Source organism: Pipistrellus kuhlii, unplaced genomic scaffold (assembly GCF_014108245.1).
Source record: "Pipistrellus kuhlii isolate mPipKuh1 unplaced genomic scaffold, mPipKuh1.p scaffold_m20_p_8, whole genome shotgun sequence".
Classification (NCBI taxonomy): Eukaryota; Metazoa; Chordata; class Mammalia; order Chiroptera; family Vespertilionidae; genus Pipistrellus; species Pipistrellus kuhlii.
The window spans coordinates 26,077,175-26,093,825 of record NW_023425584.1 but is presented as its reverse complement, the minus strand read 5'-3'; the positions used below and the strand labels follow the sequence as shown (position 1 = coordinate 26,093,825).

The window sequence follows — 16,651 nt, the reverse complement described above, 5'->3', positions numbered from 1 at the left end:
CAAGGGGAACATTCAAGCTGCCAGGGGAGAAGGGCACTAGCAGGGCAGTCCCTGCTCCACCAGCTGTAAGCTAAGCTAAGGTGGATTTCGCCCAAGGTTGGGGAGAGGGGTGGGTAAGGGGACCCCTCTTCCATGGAGCTCCTTCCTGAGTTCCTCCGCCAGCCCTCCAGTGCACGGGAGGAGCGCAGTTAAAGGACCCAATCAGGAAGTGGCGTCTGGGCTTTGCCCCTTACTAGAGGTGTATTCTGGGTAGGCCACTTAATTTTCCTAACTTCAGGTAAAATGGGATGAAGGATGTCCACCTCATACGGTGTTTTTGCGAGGACGAAATGAGATAATGTATGAAATAAGCGATGCCAAGAATTTAGCATGACCCTGGCTCACAGAACACTCTGGAAGTTAAGCAGCCAGGATGATGGTTTTCAGTGGTCTCCCCTAACCAACGATTGGGCCTGGTGGGGCAGGTGTAGTTCTTGTAGGCACCAAGAGATGGCGCCACGATCCCAAAAGAACCCACTCGTGACCAGCTGCTTACTGAAGAGCTTGGACAGGCAGGGCGGCTTCTCGGATGGCCGCCAGTTAGACCCCCTCCCTTCCCCACTGCAGTTCCAAGGAAGAAGGGCCCTCATTTCGCCATCCGTACTGTGGGAAAGCGTGGCCTTCCAAGACAGCCTGGGCCAAGCTGAAGAGATGCTCAGGTTGGACCAGGTGAAAGCACTTCAGAAACGAGCGAGCAGCCCCTTCGCAGAGGGCCTGTGGCTCGGAGCGCGGCTGGGCTTGGTGCCGAGGCAGGGGGTGACCGTATGACCTCTATTTGCCTCCTTTATGGATGAGAGAGAGTGAGCGAGTGGGGGTGCTGCTCAGCACAGAGGACCCAGGACTTGCTTGGGTCCGTGGCTCGGGACGCCCTGGTAATTCTGGGTCCGGCCAGCAGAGGGAGACAGAGAGCCTCCAGGACCTCGCACGGGCCCCCTAGCAACCTGGCGCTTGCCCTCCTGCAAACCATCCCGGCTTGGCAGAGCTCCCTGGGCAGGAGTCAACTTGTCCGACGTCCCTTCGCTTTAAAAAAGACTTGTCCTACTCCCTCCTGCTGAATTTCTTGGGGGCAACGCGTGGGGTGAGGGAAGGGTTAGCTTGGACCCTAACTCCGTGTCTCCACCGTCCCTGGACCTCAGTAACCTGGATAGGATCTGCGGGCCCCTCCAATCCTAGCAGCTCCGACTTCCTGGAACGGGGTGGTGTTACCTTCCCAAGGGTAAGGATCCTCTCCCTAACTCGCCATTCACCCAGGCCTGGATGGCCAGCCAGACCTCCGGGGGCAGCGGGGCGCCCACCCCCTAGCACCCTGGCCAGTTCCTGGCATTCCCCTGGACACGCTCCCAGGAGCCCACAAAGAACCTCAGACAGAGTTCTGGGCCGGGCTGTGCCTGTGGCCTGGGCCCATCGCCGGCTGGCTTAGGCTCTGAAAGCCCTTGGCACTCCCTGCTCAGCTTTGTCCGCCCGTCCCGGACGGGGGTTGCCAGGGCCAGTTTGCTGGGGAAGGGGGTGGGACAGGCAGCCCTTCCAGCTTCAGCGGTCTCTCTCCGCTCCTGCCCACGGCCATGCCATCTTCCAGGTGACCATCCCCTTACCTGATGCCTGCTCACTTGCCTTCTCCTCTTGGCTGCAAGTCCAAATCCTCGCCTTCTTCAGGGACTTGCTCATATTCTACCATTTACTCATTCATTCATTCATTCATTTAGCAAATACTTATTGAGTGCCTACTGCTCTCCAGGCCCTTGCTAGGGAGGCGGTAGGCAGGAAACTAGCAAACCCATACCTGAAATTTGATTATCTTGTGATAAACGGGGTAAAGCAAGTCAGTTGTTTCTCCAGGAAGCTCTACCCACAGGGATATTTGCCCGGGAGCTGTGGAGGGAGGACATTTGCCTGGGCCCTGCCCCCAGCCGTTCCCAGGGCCTGGCACATGGGCACAAGAGGCACTCTAGACGCTGAATGAATGGGTGCCTCGTTACCTCACAGCCAGAGGCTGGCCAGTGAGCACGGCCTTTCTTCCCCACTCTGCCTCCCAGACACCCCCCCCCCCCCCCGGGAGTTGTAGGTAATGTTGGGGATTGTGCAGACCAGACCCCGAGGCTCCAAGGACCCCCCTCCCACCAGGCCTCCACGGCTTCCTGCCTGGCTCCTTGCTGCTCAGCTTCCTACCCCAGGCCCCGTCACAACCCCTTGGCCCGTGAGTGGGTTCTCCCAGGACCTCCCGTCCACCCATTCCTCGGCGTTCTTACCTGTGGCCTGTGTGCTGGCCTCAGGCTCCGGAGGAGCTGGGGGCCCGCAGAGGACTGGGCAGGGTCCTGGCCCTCACGGAGCTCCCAGGCCCACAGTGACGCCCAGTGTGGGGCGGGCTGTGATGGGGGAGGATGGCTCTGGGTGGGCTGGCGGGGCATGCCCGGCCTGGGGCACCTCCTCACAGAGGCTGTCTCTGACCACCTTGCTGAAGTAGTCCCCGCCCTTCCAGCTAGGTGCTGTCAACCCCCACCTCCCCCCACCTTTTTTTCGGTTCCAAAGCACTTAAAAAAAATGTGCATATATTTATATATTATTGATTTTTCACAGAGAGGAAAAGAGAGAGAGACAGCCAGAAACATCGATCAGCTGCCTCCTGCACACTCCCCCACTGAGGATGTGCCCACAACCAAAGTACATGCCCTTCACTAGAATCGAACCTGGGACCTTTCGGTCTGCAGGCTGACGCTCTATCCACTGAGCCAAACCGGCTTCGGCTGTTAGTGTGCTCTTTATCTGACACTTTGCTGAGTGCCTGCTCTGTGCCAGGCGATGTGCTAGGCCCTGGGGATACAGAAGGGAAACAACAACTTCTGCCCCACTGGAGCTTGGGGTCTAGTGATGGTAGGGAGACCGGCGATAACCAGGTGAAACAAGTAAACGTGGTATATGAAGGAGTTAGGAAGGAAAAGAAGCGGGCGAAGGGGCCGTGAGTGAGGGAGGGGGCCAGGAAAGGTGATGTTTGAGTAGGTGAGGTGCATGCAGCCACGTGGGGGAGGAGTGTCTTAGGCAGAGAATCTAGCAAGTGCCCAGGCCCTGCGGCAGGAGCATGCTGGGTGTCAGAGGGACAGTGAGGGGACAGTGTGGCTGGAAAGGAGGTCGGGGAGTGGGGCCGGCCAGGGCATGGAGGACCCTGCAGCAAAGACGGGGTTCACCTCTTAGCGATATGCGAGCTATTGAGGGATTTGGAGCAGAGGAGTGACATGATCTGACTTACATGTAATGGGATCCCTTTGGTTGTGTGTTGGGACTGTCTGTAGCGGGGCTGGGCAGGAGCAGCAGGAGTGGTTAGGAGGCTGTGATAATATTCCAGGGAGAGGTGATGGGGGCGCAGGCCAGGGCGGTGGCCGTGGAGCTGATGAGAAGTGGCCAACTGGGAACATACTTTGAAAGCAAATCCCACAGCATTTGCCCAGGGAGGTTGAACGTGAGAGAAAGAGGCCAGGATGACTCCCAGGTGTTCGGCCTGAACTCGGGGAGGCTGGTGGTGACGGTTACTGTGAGGAGGAAGAGGAGGTCGTTTTTAGTTGGGATGCGTGGCCTGGGCACTGTGCCCCCTGCCCCTGGCCAGCCTCCAGCACCTGCCTTTCTGAGACCTGCTCTCAGGTGGGTGAGGGGAAGGGGGAGGAGGACGGGAAGTCCCTGGAGGAATGGGGGGAAGCTGGAGATGGTCCTTCTCCTGGAGGGGTGCTGGGGAAGGGGGTGCATTTTGGCTGCTGGATGGGGGGGACACTGACCTTTCTAGAGGCACAGCAGTTACCAGGAATAATGACAATAACCCTGTCTCCTTGTCCATGCACCCACAGCTCTCCCACACAGAGCCCACCTGCGGCCTGTCTCAGTTAGTTCCCCTTGAGGTGGGAAAGGGGGCTCGGGGAGGGTGTGTAGCTGTCCCTGGCCACACAGCCAGGAGGCAGAGGCCCGGCTGGATCCCAGGTGCCTGGCTGCTCATGCCCACGCAGCAGGCGGCAGCACTGCCCAGGACGGGAGCGGGTCCAGGCCAGGGACCAGGTCCTGAGCAAGCCCCGCTTACGTGGAGCGGTGGCTGTGCCTCCGTCCCTCCCCCCTCCTCTCCTCCCTCCCTTACGCACTCTGTGTTGGGTGCTGACACATTGTGAACGGACAGATCTTGCCTTTAGGGGCGCTCAGCTCCTCTCGGTGGACAGAGACGGGTTATCCATTTCACGAGTGAGGAGCCTCGTTCCAGCTGCAGAGCCGAGGCCCTCAGCCTCTCTGGCGCCAGGTCTCGGGTGAATGGACACTGAGCACATCGCCCTTTCATCCCCGCCCCGTCCCACGTGAAAGGGGCCGGCGAGCGTCGGGGAGTAAAGAGCTAAGAAAGATGGTCTGGCCCCGCCAGAGTGGCTCAGTTGTTTGAGCATCACATTGGGCACCGACAGGTTGCTGGTTCGGTTCCCAGTCAGGCACTTATCCAGGTGGCAGGTTTGACCCTGGTCTGGGCTCATAAGGAAGGCAACCGAGCAATGTCTCCCTCTCCCTCTCTTCATCTCCCTCTCCCTCTATTCATCTCCCTCTCCATCTCCCTCTCCCTTTCTTCATCTCCCTCTCCCTCTCTTCATCTCCCTCTCCCTGTCCCTGTCCCTGTCCCTGTCCCTGTCCCTGTCCCTGTCCCTGTCCCTCTCCCTCTCCCTCTCCCTCTCCCTCTCCCTGTCCCTGTCCCTCTCCCTCTCCCTCTCCCTCTCTCCCTCTCCCTCTCCCTCTCCCTCTCCCTCTCCCTTTCCCTCTCTCTCTCTCTCCCTCTCCCCCTCTCCCTCTCCCTCTCCCTCTCCCTCTCCCTCTCCCTCTCCCTCTCCCTGTCCTTCTCCCTGTCCTTTTCCCTGTCCCTGTCCCTGTCCCTGTCCCTGTCCTTTTCCCTCTCCCTCTCCCTCTCCCTGTCCCTCTCCCTGTCCCTCTTCATCTCCCTGTCCCTCTCCCTCTCTCCCTCTCCCTCTCCCTCTCTCCCTCTCCCTTTCCCTATCCTTCTCCCTGTCCTTTTCCCTCTCCTTCTCCCTCTCCCTCTCCCTCTCCCTCTCCCTCTCCCTGTCCTTCTCCCTGTCCTTTTCCCTCTCCCTGTCCCTGTCCCTGTCCCTGTCCCTCTCCCTCTCCCTCTTCATCTCCCTCTCCCTCTCCCTTTCCCTCTCCCTTTCCCTCTCCCTCTCCCTCTCTTCATCTCCCTCTCCTCTCCTTCTTCGCTCCTTTTTCCTATCTCTCTTTTTCTCCCTTCCTCTCTCTAGGCATGTCATCAGGTGAGGATTTATTTATTTTTTTAATTTTAAAATATATTTAATTGATTTTTTTACAGAGAGGAAGGGAGAGAGATAGAGAGCTAGAAACGTCGATGAGAGAGAAACATCGACCAGCTGCCTCTTGCACACCCCCTACTGGGGGTGTGCCCCCAACCAAGGTACATGCCCCTGACAGGAATCGAACCTGGGACCGGTTTCGGCCAGGTAAGGATTTAAAAGAAAACGTAAAAAAAGAAAGATGGTCCAGCTGAGACTCAAAGCCACGGGTCCTGAGAACGGGAGAGTGGAAGCAGAGAGCTGTCACCTCCACTCCCCGCCCCGCCCCTCCTGGCTGCCTATTGCTACCATCTCTGCCCACAGGTGGCAGAGGGTAGAGGCAGAGGGAGGACAGCAGGGAGGCCATCTCCCTTCATGCCCTTCAGTGAGGTCCTGGGCTGCAGTGACACGGCCCCTTACATCTGGGCTCAGGGTGCCGGGCAGTGAGAGGGGCGGCCGAGTACCCTCCCAACTGCCCGGCTGTGCCCACAGGTCACACCTCCTGGACCTTAGGCAAGTGGCTTATGCTTTTGGAGTCTCCGGTGGCTGCAGGACTGTTTTAACACGTGGGAAGCACTTGTGTGGGTTCTGGCACACGGTTATAGACAAGGGTTACCACGCTTCAGGTGCGGCCCAACTTGAAGAGGGAGGAGACCACTCACCTCCGAGGATGTCACCCGCGCAGAGCAGACACCTGCTAGGCCAGACATGCCCCTTCCCTAAGCAGAGGCCCCTAACGGGGGTGTGGATGGACAGGCCAGGAGAGAAAGGGGCGGTTACCGGAGATTTGAGGATGGAGCTGCGGTTCCTTGAGCACAGTGGGTTCACAGGCCTGACCAGGCAGAGGGCAGCGGGGGCTGCAGGGAAGGAGGGGTGGAAGGTGGCTTCCTGCGGTCGGGCTGACTGGAACCTGAGCTCCCTTCTCCGGGGACTGGGCCTGCCTAGATCGAGGCCTCCCCAGCTCCCAGGGGTGAGAGCCCTGGGGGTAGAATCCCCTCTCCCCCCAGGAGCCTCCCAGCCAGGAGGTGCTTGGTGTCTGGCCCAGGCACAACACTGCCAACCTTTTTCTTCAGAGCCGGGGGCCTGGGCTGGGGAGGGCTTCTGTGGTAACCACGTGGGCAGGGTGTGCGGGCCAGTCACTTGGGAGATGCTCTCCACAGCCCAGAGCAGCTTCTATCTCTCTGACTGGGGGCTGGGTCTCTCACTCCTTGATTGGACCCCTCCCCTGTCCCCCACTTAGAGTCTTCCTTTGTCCCTCTCTCTGCACCCCCTTCCCCTCTCCCAGCTCTGGCTCTAGCCCTCCTCCTCACCCAGGTCTGCCTTCCTCTGAGGGAGGGAGGGAGGGAGGGAGGGAGTGAGGGAGGGAAGGAGGAAGGAAGGTAGGGAGGGAGGGAAGGAGGAAGGTATGGAGGGAGGGAGGGAGGGAGGTATGAAGGGAGATAGGAAGGGAGGGAGGGAGGGAGGGAGGAAGGGAGGGAGGAAGGGAGGGAGTGAGGGAGGGAGGGAGGGAGGAAAGGAGGAAGGTAGGGAGGGAGGGAGGAAGGTAGGGAGGGAGGGAAGGAGGAAGGTATGAAGGGAGATAGGAAGGGAGGGAGGGAGGGAGGAAGGGAGGGAGGAAGGTAGGGAGGAAGGGAGGAAGGTAGGGAGGAAGGGAGGAAGGTAGGGAGGGAGGGAGGGAGGAAGGGAGTAAGGAAGGGAGGTAGTAAGTAGGGCTCTGTCTCTCTGAGGGATCGTCCACCTTTCTGCCCCAGCTCTCCACGCTCCTCCCCTGCCAGGGTCCGGGGTGGGTAGGGGTGTGTTGGGCAAGTCAGACCCCACCTGCTCCTGCACCTGGACCAGATCTGAGGCTCAGGGTCTGGGGGGGAGGTGGGCCGGCGGGGCTGGGCGGGGCTGGGTGGGTGGGGCACCTCCCCGCTCCCCTCCCCCTCCTTCTTAAAGGGCCGGGGCGGGCGTGCGGGACGGCTGGCCCCGCCGCCTGGGCGGGAGCCGGTCTGGCCCCGGCGAGGAGGCGTGGCGGCCGGTGGCCTCCGCTCCGCTCCCGCCGCCCGCAGTCCCCCGCCCTCCCCGCCCTCCCGCTCCGCCCGCCCTCCCCGCCCTCCCTCCCTCCCTCCGCCGCCGGTCCCCGCTCCGCTCGCTCCTCTGCTCGGCTCCTCCCGGCGCCCCGCACCTGACCGGTGGAGCCGGGCCAGGCCGCCCGGAGGAGGCGCGGCTGGTGCGGCGGCCTCCGCATGGCCCCGCCGCCCTGAGGCTGCACCGGAGCGGTGAGTGGGCGCGGGGTCGCCCCGTCCCCGGGCCCTGCGCTCCGGCCCCGCCCCTCCCGGAGCCACGCCGGGCCGGGGACCCGGAGGGGGTGCTGGGGGGCCGGGGCAGGGGGGTGGGGGGCGCATGCTGGATGGTGGGGCGCCGCCCTCCGCCCTCCATGCCAGCCGGGGTCTGCTAACAAAGCTGCATTCCCAGATCAATTCAGTGGTGGCTGGAGCATCCCAAGGATACGGTTGTCATGGAGATGGGGCCGAAGGAGGAAGCTCTGGGCTGGCCAGGTCTGAGCAGGGATGGGGGCGCCTTTGGGAGCCCCGGGCCAGCCTGCAGGGCGGGGAAGGGCGGCTGGCCGATTGTCTCCAGGGCCCTGCCTCCCGGTCCCCCTTTTGTATAAGCTCAGTGAGTGTGTGTGTGCATGTGTGCGCGCTGCGGGGTGCCGGGGGGAGCTGGGCGGCCAGGGACCTGGACTTTTGGGTGCTGGGCCTGCCCGCAGTCACCGTTACCCGGGAGGAGCTCCGAGGATTTATTTCTGTTTCCAGTTTCCCAACTTTGACAGCCGGGCTGGGCGGCCAGGCCTCCGCGGGCGTCGAGCTCCGCCGCTGGATGGGGGCTTGCGTGGGGGCGTGGCAGGCGGCGGGCAAGGCCGGGAAGGCACATAATGGCTGTGGCCGCCGCAGGGAGGGAGGGGTCCCGGGAGCCCGCTGCTGGGGCTGGGGCTGGGGTGGGGCAGGGGGTCTAGATGTGGGGACCACCCGGTCCAACTGTCCCCCCCCCCCCCCCCCCGGAGGTATCTGACTCTGGCTGTCCCTGGAGGATCTGCGAGCTGCCGGAGTCAGAACTGGGGATATTGCCTCTGTTCAGGCACAGGGGATACTTCCTCAGTGTACCCTTTCATCTTGGGACCAACTCGGGGGAGAGGGGCGCTGGAAGGACTGGGGGCGGAAGCCCCAGCCAGGATGGAAGTGGGGCTGAGGTTCTGGGCAGCTCAGGCTGAGCAGGCTGAGCTCCGTGGGCGGGTGCATGGGGAGCAGGGAGGAGCTGGGGGTTCGGCCAGGGCAGGGGGCAGCCTGGGTCTGAGGAGAGGAGAGGAGAGGCATGCGGGATTCCCTGGGCTCCCCAGCTCTTTCTTCCAGACCCTGAAACAAAAGCTGCTTCATGGGAGGGTCCTCAGGCAGCGTGAGGGAGTGTGGATAAGGGACATCTGGACCCTTCCAAGACCAAATCCTGGCCCCGGGCAGATATAGTCATCCTTCCACCCCTCCCTGGGGAGGTTAGGGGCCCTACCTGCTAGGGAAGCTACATATGCTGAGACTGAGACGTGTGATCTCAGAGGGCCGGCTGCCCTCTCTTCACCCCACATCTCTGGGGGAGAGGTCTCCCCTTTCCCTGTATAGAAAAGGCTTTTGAACGGGGCTATTGTGCAGTGCGGTCCCGGTGGAATCGTGGCAGGCCCCCAGGTTGTGGCTCCCACACATCGGGGTGAGTAGGTGGGTGGTGGCCCAGCTAAAGGTGGAAGAATGACTGCAATGTCCTTGGAAGACCTCCCTGCTGCTGCCTCTTGCAGGGGCTGAAGCCTCCATGCTTTGGTGACTTCCCACTCCTCCCACCACGCCAGGCCCTGCCTGCGCCCCGACAGAGAGGCTTCCGTCAGCTTGTCCTGCTGTGGGCATGCACCCCCAGTGGTCCGGCCTGCAGTGTCTCCTGAGGGAGGGAGCAAAGTTAGCTAGAACGAAGGACTTCCTGCTCTTGACAGGACCGAGAGAGGGGTTTGGGGAGGGGACCTCCCTCCATTTCCAGATCTCAAGTACAACCACGGTGCTAAGTACTCTGACACACACAGCCGCTTGTACAGGGGCACACGCAGAATCAGGATTTGCACCTGAGCAGAACTGTCCGCTGCTTGGACCTGTGTCTCAGTCTCTTCTACTTCACAGGAAGTAAGGAGGAAGGCGGGACCGAGTGCCTTTCCACCTAGTGCAAGGGGTGACCTGGGGGAAACTGAGGCACCAAGCTGGGTCTTTTAGAGAGATGGGACGGAGGCATTCCCTTTCCGAATGTCGGCTTGCAGGGGAATGACGCTACGTCTCTCGACAGACGACGCTCTAGACATCCTTTGCCAGATGGTCTTTCCCAGGGAAATCTGTTTTGAGTGGCGTCTTATGTCTGAGGCTCCGTATTTAGCCTGGCTTCTCACATGGGAGGATACACTCAGGCTGTCGCCCCTGGAGGGGTGTTTGGGGGAGGGTGGGCTTGGGCAGGCCTGATTCCTTGCCACAGCCCATGTGTCTGCTGGCCCTGCCCTGGCTGCGAGCTGCCCTCCTGGTGCCCCTGGGACCTGGCTGTTATGGCAGAGTCTTTGTTCCCCCAGGTGGGCTTGCTCACAGCCAACTCTGCTGCCTAGAGGTCTTGACACTCATTAGGCGGTGAGCCACGCCAGGGCTGTGTCTGCCGGGTCCCAGACGGCTCTTGCGTCCAGCCCAGCCTAGGCCAGGACTCCAGCCCAGCGTGTGGGCTACTGGGGTGAAGGACTGCCCTCTCTTCCCACTCCTACCCTGGCAAGCCAGGCCCTGAGCTCCACTATTTGGAGTGTCTCCCTTCACTCCTTTCCCTCCCCCCAACTTGTTGTCTTGTTGAATCTGATAGCACAACGAACACCTACCTCTATATCCTTCACCTTGAGAGTTAGATTTGCCAATTGTTGACATTTTGCCCACGTTTTTTCTCTCTTTTGAAAGTAAGTTGCAGACATTATAACACTTCATTGCTAAATACTTCAGCATGAATTTCCAGAGACAAGAATTTTCATCGTCATTATATAATGACCATACTATTCACATACACAAGAAATGAATGGTACAATTTAACCTAACAGATAATCCATGTTCAAATTTCTGTAGTTGTCCCTGTAATGTCCTTTATAGCTGTTTAAAAATTTATTTTTGTAACCAAGCATCACACCTTACATTTACTTATGTTTTTTTTTATTCATTTTTAATCTGGAATAATTCCTCTGCTTTTTAAAAAGTCTTTGTATGACATTGTCAATTTTAGAGACTCTTGCTCAGTCCTCTTGTATACTGTTCCACATTCTGGATTTGTGTTATTGCTTCCTCATGAGCAGATTCAGGTTAAACACTTTTTTTTTCCTTTTTTTTTTTTTGCAAGACTATCCCATAGGTGATATGTGTCCTTCTCCGTGCATCCCATCAGGAGACACGTGTCATCTGCTTGTCCTATAAGAGGTGGTGCTAAGTTAGGTCACTGGGCTAAAGAGTCCCTTTGTTTCAATCCCATTCCTCCCTCTTCTCTGCCTCCAGAAGCTCCATCCACCTGGTCAGCCATGCACCTGCCTAGCAACACTGACCAAATTCCTACTTTAGACCACACGCTGGAGAAGGGCGACTGAGCTGTCACTGTTGGGGCCTTAAGGAGTCACAACCTCCGGGGTGGGGATGAGGTGAGCCACAGCTCCGGGAGGTGCTGTCAGAGGGGGGCAGAGGCCCAGAGGAAGTATTGAGGGGCCCAAGGAGGGGAAGTAGGAGGGAGGTGACAAGACAGGGAGAAAGGGCAGTGATGGGATAGATATGAGTGCGGAAAAGGCGCTCTGAGGAGGATGGGTAGAAAAGAGGCTGGTCAGGAGGCCACTGTGAGGTCCTGCATAACAATGCTGGACTCTGGATTCAGGGCTGCTGTGAACAGCATATAGAGGGAATGGAGCTGGTGGTGTGGTGGCCCTGCTGGGACTGGGGCATGGCAGGTGGGGTGGAAAAGGAGCGATTTGTGAGACAGAATGGGCTGGCACTGGGGTCCCACTAGAGCTGGGGAGAGATGTTGTGCCATGGCTTGGGAAGGGCGATAGCCAATGTGGTTTTAAGTGTGTGAGGTCTGAGGGATACCCAGGTTGAAGGAACAGTGTGTGGGATGCTCATTTCCCCAGGTCCTGGTGGTTCCCTGTGGCCACCCTCTTAGAAGCTCACTTTGGGATGAGGGCAGAGGGACGGCCATGCCTAACCCACAGCAGCAAATGAACGGTGGGCTTTCAGGCACCAGCGGAGGGAGGGACTTTGAGCTGGCCACTGTAAGTCAGGATAATCCCTCCCTTCAAGGGCCTCCCAACTCATTTGGCTTCCTGCTTGCCTGGCAAAACCCCAACCCTGGCCACATCCATTGCCCAGCCTGCCCCACACCTGACCTGTGTCGTTGAATGGGGCTGAGAAAAACCTCTACTGGACTGGTCTCACTTTAGGGTCAAAACTGTGAACTTCAGGTGGGTCTTCAGTCCTGTCCTGCCATGGGCCCCTTGACCCCTACCTGATGACTGCCTCACACTTTCACCCTCAGCCCGAGTCCCTCTTCCCCAGCTCTCCCTCACAGCTGCAGACACTGCTTCCTACTTCTTTGAGAGAATAGAAGCCATCAGAATTTTCTCGGACTCCCAGTGCTGCATTCACCCACCTGCCAGCATCTTCCTGTCTCTGTCGGAAGTGCTCCTGCTCCTGGTTAAGGTCTCCCCTCTGATCCTGTCCCTTTGTGCCTAGTTGGAGACATTGCTCCAGCTGTTGGTTCTCCTACCTCTGCATCTCTCTGTTCCCCATTTACAGCAGAACTCCCCAGAGGGGTTGTCTAGACTCATCGTCTCCATGTCCCCTCCTCCCACTCTCTCTTGACTTCAAGCCAGTTGATCTTTCACTCCCCTGACTCCACTGACCGCTCTTCTCAAGGTCACCAATGACTGCCATGTTGCTACACCTAATGGCTAATTCTCAGTCCTCATCTATTGCATTTGATACATCCACTCTTTCCCTTTTCCTTGAAAAATTCCTTGACCTCCGGATATCCATTCTCCTGTTTTCCTCTGACCTCATTCATGGGTTGCTCCTCTCAGTCCCCTTCTCCCCCACCCCCACTTCTTAAGTTTTGGAGTGCCCCAGGACTTAGCCCTTGCCAACTGTTCTACTGCATTCACTCCCATGCCCATTTCATCTAGTCCTATGGCTTTAAGCATCATTTACATGCTTCCAGTTCCAAATTTATATTCCAAATTTTGACCTCTTTTCTGAGCTCCAATAGCCTACTCAGCATTTCAATAGTCATGTCTACTAGACACCTCAAACTTAGCTTGTCCAAAGCTGAGTACAAGTCTTCCTCCTAAACCTACTCCATCCAGTCCTCCCTATCTTAGGAATGATAGTTCAATCCTTCTAGGTTCTCAGAGCCTAAATGTTGGTGTGATTCCTCACTCTTTCTCTCCTCCCCCATGTATTGTCCATCAAGAGATGAGGCATTTACCGGGAACTAGATCTCCCATCTGTGGGCTATGGCTGAATAGGAAGGGATAGTTTCAGAGATTAGGACAGGGAGGCAAGAGTGGGATGGCCCAGTACGCACCTTTCACACCTGTTTGCTTTGTACCATATGCTGATGGCCCTCAACCATCCCCAAGACTACAACCTTTGTCAGACTCTGTCGAAGTCTTAAAGTAGGAGAGGACGGGGGAATTGGGACTCAGCAAGGGAGGGGTTAAATGGAGCTGTATAATCAAGAGGTTGGGGGAAGGAGTAGGATAAAGATCACAGGGGATGAGGCAGGGAAGGAGAGGGGTTTTCTTGGGAGGGGTTGGACAGAAAATGTGAGGATCTAGACAGTAACAGGGTAAGTGAAAATTGGGCAAAGAAGGGATGTTGAAATTTCCTACTTCCTCTTTCCTGGCTGTTGGTCAGACTTGGGGGGAGGCTGCTCAGAGATTGAACCTCTTGGGTCCGCCTGCTCCCCCACAGGTGTTTTAGCTGAGCAGGGCTGATTGGGAGGACTTGCTCTTGGTCAGTCCACTATAGAGCTCTTGGGGTTCAACTCTCAATCCACAGGCTCATGGTCAAATGTGGCTCAAGAAGTAGAGTGAGTCCCAGATGTCCTCTGGAATCCAGGAAGACAGAGCAGCGGCCAATCACTTCATCTGAATAGCCCAGTCCTTTGTGGTCCCAGATAACTGAGGGCTTTACCCTATAGGGGAGTCAGCTGGGGGTAGAGTCACCAGTTATAAAGATGACTTGGGATTTGACAGGAGACATTGTGAATTTCAGCAGTGTTGAGGGCTCTCCAAACCAGCATGCAGATGTATGCAAATTATAAGCAAAGTGGCTTGGGGCGGGGGAGGGGAAAGAAGCAAAGAGGGAGATGTCAAGGGATGACCTTTGAGGAGCTGGGCCCAGGGGCCCCTGGAAATCCCAGGAGGTTGCAGGGCACATGCAGATAAGATGCAAATGTGCATCCAGGGCTCAGTGATCATGCCAACCAGGAAAAAGAGGAGGCCGTCCAGATCCCTACAACCCAAGGCAAGCTGGTTCCCCAGGGGCCAAAACGGGAGGAGGAAAGTGGGGTGGTGCCGGGCTTTTAACAATCCAAGACTGGCACCACCTAAAGGGGGTGGGTGCCTTTTAAGGGAGGCCTAGGCATGGCCCTTGCCTCACACCTGGGACTTTGAGATGGAAAGCTAGGTGGGTGCCTGGCCGAGGGTGGGAGCATCAGTGGGGCCAGGACTGTAGGTTCCTCACTTGCCTCAGGAAAAGGCAGGGTATTCTCCCTGGCCTATCCTCCTGGTTCCCCCAGGACCTTCTCCTGCCTCCACCCTCAGGCTGGTCCTCTGAAGTCCCTGCCTTAGAACCTTCTCTGGCAGGCTGCCAAGAACAAGGGTCTGTTGGGGCCCAGGGAGTGTCCTGTGCTGCCCAGGTTGCTCTCCTGAGCATTCCATGACCAGTGTGGGCAGCCAGCCATTGCCCTGTAGATCCGAGACAGGATTATGGGAGCAGTAGCTGCTGCTATTCCCTCAGCACTTGTGGCCAGCTCTGAGCTGAGCATTGCACCCACACCATCTCCTTTGTCCTCACTGCAGCCTGCAAGGCAGATGCTGTTAGGGCTCCCCGTTTTCCAGGGGAGGATGCTGAGGCTCAGAGACGTGGGCAGCTTTTCCTGAGGTGATACAGCTTGTGGGCAGCGGAGCTGGGATGTGAAGTCAGGTCTTTCTGACGGCACTGTCTCAGTCTGAGGCACTTGTTGCTGCTGCACAAGGTGGTCCACGCTGGGAAGGCCAAGTGGGTTAGGAGGGGTTGGGGTCACTTTGGGAAATGGAGGCAGGAAAGTTCCTGGGGCTCCTGGGTAGACATCCCTCTGTATCCTGGGCACCTCCCTGTCCTGGGCAATTGAGACATAGAGGAGGTATGTGCCCAGGTTAATCTTTGGGGAGGGTGCCTAGAGCTCCGGGGTGACCAGGAGGCCCTGACTTCCAGACTCCGTGGCTGGCAGAGGCTGGGGTGGGGAGGGGGAAGAGCATAGTTAGCTGTGTCTTCCTATAGCTCCCTGCTCCCATGCTCTCGGTGGCCCAGCAGGCTCAGGGGAGTGCTGGAGTGCCCACGAGTGGTGTAGGCACGGCTGGCTAAGGTCTGTTCTGAGCACCAATTGCATGCCAGCCCTCTTACTAGTATTCACCTGCCTGTGCATATATACTTTTGTGTTTGTGGGTGTGTGTGAAGACCCCAGCCCATGTGCCAAAATCTGGGTGAGCTAGGGAGTCAGTGTAGTAGGGATTTGGGGAATTCCCAGTGGGTTGAGAATAGGTGTGATGGTGAAAGGTTTTTCAGCTTTCCCCCTTGCCCCCCCTCATAGAACTTTCTCTGAGTGTCGGTATCAGAGTTGGAAGGTCCTTGGGGATTTTTCCAGCTTGAGGTTTATGCCCAGAGCCCATGGATGGGCTTTAGAGGTCTGGGAGCCTTTCAAAAATTACTCAACGTGCTATGCACGTCAGTGCCAGGCTGTCTGGGGTGGGATCCACAGCTTTATCAGATGCGCGAGGAAGTCAAAGACTTTGAGCTTGTTAGGAATCTCTGACATACACGGGAAATCAGGGTTTCATTCACCCAGGCTTCCTTCTCACGTTGGAGGCCAAACCGGAGTCTCTGGGCTCTCAGTCCGCTCCCTGGGACAGCTGCGGTCTCAGCCTTGCTTTTCGCTGACTTTCCTAAATGATTTTCTCGGGCCCCAGCCCCCTTGACATACGCTGCCTGGGCTCTCAGCCCCCGTGAGCATCCCACATAGGCTCTTAGATTTTGCTTTTCCCGGGCTCCTTATCCTAGCTCTGCCTCCTGAACCCCCATTTCCACCAGGTGGGCCGGTCTGCCCCAAGCTTCTCCCAAACCCACCCAGCCACCTGATGCCACTGGGTGTGGCTGTAGCCACTGTGGGTGCCTGTCCCCCACCTCCCCGCCCCTCCTAGCCTGAAGAACTAGGTTGGCCCTTTCCTGCCCCTGGCTTCTCCCAGAGCAGAATGGCTGGATCCCAGTTGGCCAGTGATGTGGGTCTGGCTACCCTGAATCTTGCCCCTAGGCTTGTTGGATCCTTATCTCAACCTCACAACCCAGGGGGACTGTCTTCTGAGTGGCTGCCCAGTGTCCTCCATGTGTGTTTGTGTGTCTGCCTGTGTGAACGCACCCACAAATGCCCTCACTGTATGCTTGCTCACAAACGTGCACACAGACACCTGCACCCATGTCCTCTCCCCTCTGTTTTCTAGAGCCTGTTGGGCCCTGGAGCACCCCCTGCCTGGCCCCTTTCCAGCCTTTCCTTGGGTTCCTCACAGTGCCTGGCCTTGCCACTTTCCAGCTTTGTGACCCTGAGCATGTTACTCAACCTCTCTCAGCCTCTGCCTGCAACAGGGGTGATTACCATCTCCAAATATTTAAAAACATCCCGCTGTGTGTCAGGCACTGCGCCGGGCTCTGGGGGAGATAACCGTGAATGTGGCTTAGTCCCCACCCTCACTCAACTTACATCCTAGTGCGGCAGGAAGTAAGGAAACAAACAGAAAAGGTGGTTTTCGTCCTGCTAAGTGCCACTGTGCAGATGTGCTGCTCTGTGGAGGCATGTGAGAGAGCGCAGAGGTCACAGAGGGCTTCTCCGAGGAGGCGGTGCGGGAGTGGAGCCCTGAGCGGCAGAAGAGGCAGTCATTTAGAGATCTAGGGAAAGAGCATTCTAGGCCAAGGGCACACTGGTGCGAA

At 58.0% G+C, this 16,651-nt stretch overlaps 1 protein-coding gene across 2 annotated transcripts in view; it reads left to right on the top strand.

Moving 5' to 3' along the window:
- Positions 1-7,541: 7,541 nt before the first annotated feature.
- Positions 7,542-16,651, top strand: part of PSD2 (pleckstrin and Sec7 domain containing 2) — a 44,605-nt gene continuing 35,495 nt past the window's right edge. The window contains exon 1 of one of the 2 annotated variants that reach the window (XM_036424883.2): positions 7,542-7,606. The gene's annotated coding sequence lies outside the window, so the exon portion shown is untranslated. The remainder of the gene's footprint in view (positions 7,607-16,651) is intronic. The other variant, XM_036424884.2, reaches the window with a different exon arrangement.